General features: G+C 33.1%; 1 long non-coding RNA gene across 1 annotated transcript; it reads left to right on the forward strand.

Annotated features, from left to right (window-relative positions):
- Positions 1 to 492: 492 nt before the first annotated feature.
- Positions 493 to 3,049, forward strand: LOC139870550 (uncharacterized). The gene is made up of 4 exons (XR_011766594.1): positions 493 to 519; positions 1,159 to 1,240; positions 1,561 to 2,499; positions 2,594 to 3,049. It is a non-coding gene; the product is annotated as an uncharacterized lncRNA (long non-coding RNA).
- Positions 3,050 to 6,156: the final 3,107 nt, after the last annotated feature.

Raw genomic sequence — 6,156 nt, forward strand, 5'->3', positions numbered from 1 at the left:
TAGGTTCAACTGTTTGTGTTAGAGTACTTTGACTATATTTAATATTTAAGTAGACTTTGAGACAAGAGTGTTTGATGAAAGCTTAACTACAAATTTTCATTTGAGTAGGAATTTTTTTCAAGTATACTTTATTAGACTATTTGAACTACAATCTAACTCAAGCTTCAAAATTATTAGTATAGTAAAAGTTGTGATCAAATTGATGGTAACAACGAGTAGTAGTTTTAGTTATTTGGTTACAATGAAGATTATTAGTATAGTAAGAATAGTGATCGTATTAATGATCAAAATGGGTTACTAATGATAATGATACAGTGTGTGTGTAATATAGCGACCATACTAATGGAATAACACACATCGAGTAGTAGTTTTGGCAATGATACTCATATTGTTGGATCTAATAAGATTTTTTACTTTATATCAAGATGCAAGATTGTGGTCATGTGGTATGTTGTAAGCTGTATTAAGTTTTTTTTCCTATGTTTTATTGCAGATGGCTTGAGGTTTGATGTTGACAAGGTAATTTTGAGCTTTTTTAAGGTATGCTCTTGTGTGTTTCCATATCGTATGGAGAATGGGGTAGAACACAATTTCATTACTCCAATTGTTATATCCTTTCCTAACCTTTTGTGTTCGTTCGTTAATTAGTGATGTATGTTTACTATTGATGGGTTCATTTGAATAAATTACTAGATTGATGAAATGCTATGGCCGGATAAATAGTTATTACTAATATTATACTATGTATTACTACTATGTTTGCATGTTTGGTTTAATTATATGAGCTTTTTTTGAAAGGTGTGTATAATTACATTCATTTTTATGAAAGAAAGCTTAGACCTTGCTACTCCTAGGATATGATATGGGATATAATTTTGTTGTACTCAAGAGTCAATATGCATTAAACATATAAAAATTTTAATTTTAAAACATTGGATTTGTCATACTTTTCCCTAATATAAGGATATACGTTTTTCAAGCTTTCATTTGTGTGTTAGTTATTTGTAGCAGTATATATATGGGTTATCACTCACATTTATTGATTTGAAGTGTATTGATTCTTAATAAAAGTACACAAACAGTCGATACATATAAATATACGTAATATTATTATAGTAACTAAAAATAGGATTTAACAAAATCTTTATTTGTGTGCAGGTATCCGTTATTTACGCCATATCCATTGCTTAGATTCCAAGAAGTAAAGAGTAGAAGTGTGATTTTGTAAATGGCAGGCCAGGTAGATGGATTCCTTAATTTATATTATGTAGCTTACACATTACAAATGAAATGTGTTTACACCTTAGAATACATTTGTGCTTGTTACTTCATATAGTTTCTTTAAAACTCTTTTTCAATTATCAATTTGAATATATCATTCAAACGATTTTATTAAACTAACCCGTGATTTCACGCGTCATTTAACTAGTTATTATTATTATTATTATTATTATTATTATTATTATTATTATTATTATTATTATTTTATTTTATTATTATTATTATTATTATTATTAAATACTAATTCTCATAGTGGATTACTATTCCCTTACTATTCAGCTTCAAAGCCTTGCACTTCATGCTTAACATGTTGTACCCACAAGGGTTCCCCATGGTTTTCCTTTATTCATTTCATTGTATCTGGAACCTTCCTCCAAACTCAAACAACAAAACACCTCCAGATCCTCCTCCACCTCCACCGCCACTACTCCTCCACCCAGACTCCTCCACCGCAATTACTTCTTCACCGTCAATGATTTCCAATGATTTTAGTGTCTCAGGTCTTTTCCACCTTGGTCTTCGACACTGTTACCTCCTCCGATGACCTTCGATAAAACGCCACAAACGGCGACTCCTCTGATGACATTCGTTGAATTCCAAACCACCAACATCTATACTTCCATACAAGGACGGCGCTATTTTTTATGTCGACGGTGAACCTAAGGTACTTTTGAAACTGTTGATTTTGTTTCCCTCAGTTAAAATTGATGATTGTTTCTTAGTGAGTCAAAATTGCTGATGTTATTTATAGATATTGATTGATGCTTATTACTGTTTTAGTTATAAGTCCTTATGTAAAGCTTAGTAGGAATGCAATTTTTCAGGTGTTGTAGGTATTATGTTCAACTATCGTTCTGCTGTATATTCGAGCATCACAACAGGCTACATTTTATAGGAATACATCATAGACTTAAGGTTTATTGTTATGACAGACATATAGGTTTATCAAAACTTTCTTATGGAAATTGACTGCACATCTCCTCATTTATAAGGAATTAGTTCTAAAAAGTAAGAATGTTGGCACCTATGTATTGTTTAAGCAGATGGGTTTGGTTGAATTTATGAATTGGTCAATTTTGCTTATTTTTTTTGTATTGATCGTAGTTTTGTTTTGATGCCTGCCTTTTCGCAAGCCTCGATTTCAGCAGATCAAATGGTGGATGGTGTCAATTTTGCTTCAGCTGTTGCTGGAATTCTCGATATCATTGGCAAAATATTGTAAGTTTTAAATCACTCATAATATATGAATGCTAATCAAGAATATTGTCTGCCATTATTGCATTTGTATAAATGTTGACATAGTATATAACAGGTTGAAGCTAGCAACTTTAATGCATTTGGTCATCTGGTACAAGTTCATATTCGTAGAGGTTATAAAGTGGTTAAACTTATCTAAGTTTATGTTTTTAGATATATGTTAGTCGATTGTTAAGAGATACAATTTTGAACTTTTCCTTTTGACACCACCTTCCATTTGCAACACATCTTTATGTGTAGACTGTCAATTCTTTCCTGCCCTTCATTGCCACTGCTCTTCTATACTGACATTCATTGCTACTGTTATGGATCTTTTCAAGTAGGTCGATCGATAAAAAATTAAGAATAAGAATACATATATAAAAGAGGATGTGTCGGGAATCCAATACTGCAAATTGACAGAAAGCAATTAGAAGATTCACTATAAGAAAGTCTGTGAAACCGTTATTCATTAGCACAACTCCTGAACCACAATCCAGCCACCTACAAGGTGCTAATGTATTTTCTATGTACACATACATCATTTGAATTTCTAATGTGTAATTACTTTTCAACATTCCAGTTAAGCAAAGGGATGACCTTGCTCTTTCAGTGATTTCAATGAATGTCCGTGTTTTATCAAGTGTTTCTACTAAAAAGGTACGATGAACATTCAAGTTCACATTTTTTTATCAATACATTCATTCATGTGATTGTGCCATGAAACTCTAATTATGATGCATGTATGAAGGATACGTTTGTAACATATGAATACTTAAAATATTTTCAGACAATAGAACTTCATAGTCGTTCAAAACCCGCAGCGAAGTGCGGGGCTCCTTGCTAGTTGTTACTAATTCAAAATTTCATGGATAATGGTGTAACCATAGAATTAAATAATTTGAGATATCATGCTAGCTTATGTGAACTCATGTCCAGATAGTTTCAGATCTGCCATATATATTTTTTAAACTATAAAATAAATGAAATTTTTTTCACATCTAACCAGATTGTTGATGGGAACATCAATCTGAAAAAACAATGTGTATTAGTTAGGCGTGAAACACGGATGGCACCATTTGATCGAACCTAAAACTTCATGTAAGAGATTCGAGTGCTAGTTTGGGGAAAATATTATCGATCCATTGTTTAATTTCCAATAATTGTGCAAACCCCATTCGAAATCTGGATTCCGAGGGCGTTAAATAATGGATGAACTAATCTACTCAATTAGATTGAATAATTAGTATCTAAGAATGTAGTGAGAGAAAGTGATCTCTTCTTTGATGAGGATGATGAAGAGAGAGAAAAAAAATCTCTCCAAGCTTCATGTGGATAATCAATCTTTGGAATATTGCTGCAGAGTTTAACAATTTGAAACGTTTAGAACGTTCCGATCAGGTTCATCGAGATAAATCAGAGAGAATTGGGAAGGATTCTGAGCTAGTGAAAACTGTTAAACTTGAACTGGATGCTGATGTTGCTGCTAAGCGTGCTGTTGAGGCTCGTTTTGTTGAGTTGGCAACAAAAGATGTCATACCCCCAAATAGGGCCGGGGAAATATGATTTCACAATATCACAACACAAGTATATATAAACGAGAACGACTCTAAATGAGGCGTTTTTATTAAAACCATTGTATTAAAGCAGCGAAAAGTATTAAGTCATTACAATAAATGTTTTAATGCAATAATATGAATGTATAAATGCGGACTCCAAAAACAGCAAAGTCCAAGTAGCAAATAACTCTAGCAATCTTCACCTGAGACAAAACATGCTTAAAGTGTCAACCAAAAATGGTTGAGTGAACAACGTAGGTTTAACAGTAAAGATCAAAGTTTTTAGACCACAAGATTTAGTTATAAAGTTTAATCAGTTCGTTAGTAGTGCTGAGGTGTATGATATCGAAACTAAACAAGTTACCCCGTGATCACTTTATTTGTTCGTGTCGTTAAATCATTATTATGTATCCATTGACCAGCGGTCATCCAGATAGAGACGCCATTCTCAATAGCGCTACGCACAATAATTAAGTTTGCCAAAATTCCAGCAACCAACGATGTCATGGCAGGGATTAAGCATGAATCAAAGCATGTCATAGCACATTTTGAACTAATCAAAATAAAGTTTTCTTGTACTTGTGTCTAATCGTAAAACAGTTTAAAAGCAAGCATGTGTCTCACTGATAACTCCAAAAATATACAGTTTTTTGATAACATTTTGAGGAGTTATCTTAGTATTTTTGAGTCATTTTGATACCAAAACACACTAAAATGGGTAAAAATGGAAAAAAGATATTTCTAATGATTATGTCCAAGTTATGTATTAAACAGGATCAAAAATGAAGAAAATTGCAGATCGGCTGTATGAAGCTGCCGGCATGGTTCTAAGGAAGCCGCCGGCTTTGAAGAAAAAATACCAGAATGTTCCATAATCGATAATAATTGAAAGATATGTTTAATAAAGAAAAAGGCAAAGGAAGCCGCCGGCTTCCTAATGAAGCCGCCGGCCTAGTTTACACGTTTTCTCAACTTATTGATCAAGTTCAAGTAAAAATGGAAACAAAATCAAGATAAAATCAGAAAGATCCGGCGAATCAAGTGAAGCCGCCGTCATGGCTATGAAGCCGCCGGCTTCAGTATGACGGTTATAAGGATTGACTTGCTAATAAAGTTTAACTTGCATGAGGAGTCACCGACTCCAGGAAAGCCGCCGGCTTCCCAATGAAGCCGCCGGCTTGGCAAACCGCCCCAGAATACTATAAATTGAAGCCCCTGGTCTCAGTTTTCATATGTTCAAAAATTCAGAAGTTTGTAGAAGTAGATAGTTCATTTTTTAGGGGTTTTCTCTAAACCCTTAGGTTTTTGTAATCAAGATTCAAGATTTTATTCAAGTAATTTTACATCTACCTTCTTTACAAGGTATGATTCTATCTTTAATTTATTTTTTTGTCTATTTTATTTTATGTAATTGTTTCTGTTCGTCTTTTATCATGAACTAAACGTTCATAGTGATTACGTGGACGAAAGTCAAACTTCATCTGGAATTCAGATGAAGCTGCCGGCTTCACAATCAAGCCGCCGGCTTGGTGTGAAGGAAGCCGCCGGCTTCGTGCTTCGTCCTCTGCAGTTTCTGGTTCTTTTCCAGATCTGTATGGTTGAGTTTTTGTGATGATCTTTAAACTGTTTTGAATCTGTTTTGCTTGATTACACTTGTTTGCCATGCTCAATGTTTAAATAACATGATTTTAAGGTTGATTAGTCCTTGATCTGATAAATCTATTATTTGATTCATGCTACTTGTTTAGATCTAGTCCATCAAACTTGTTAAATTGAATTGCATGCAACTAAGTTAAAGAGTTTAATAGTGATAAACTTATTTGATTTGAATTACGCTTTTATAATAGAGGTTGATATTGTAGGTTTAATCGAAGATCCTTCGTTTGGATTTGTTTAATTAATGATTGCATGAAAACTTAGTAGTAATTGACTTTCAGCTATTAACTTGAGTTGATCTACTTGGTGTTTAATAGCTTATATAATTTGTCAGTCTATTTGCATATTGATCCTCATCACAAGATTGGTATGTATCATGTAATTGAATTGAACATGAAGAATTAAGATGTTAGTTATGCACATC

The sequence above is a fragment of the Rutidosis leptorrhynchoides genome, chromosome 1 (assembly GCF_046630445.1).
Source record: "Rutidosis leptorrhynchoides isolate AG116_Rl617_1_P2 chromosome 1, CSIRO_AGI_Rlap_v1, whole genome shotgun sequence".
NCBI classification, from domain to species: Eukaryota; Viridiplantae; Streptophyta; class Magnoliopsida; order Asterales; family Asteraceae; genus Rutidosis; species Rutidosis leptorrhynchoides.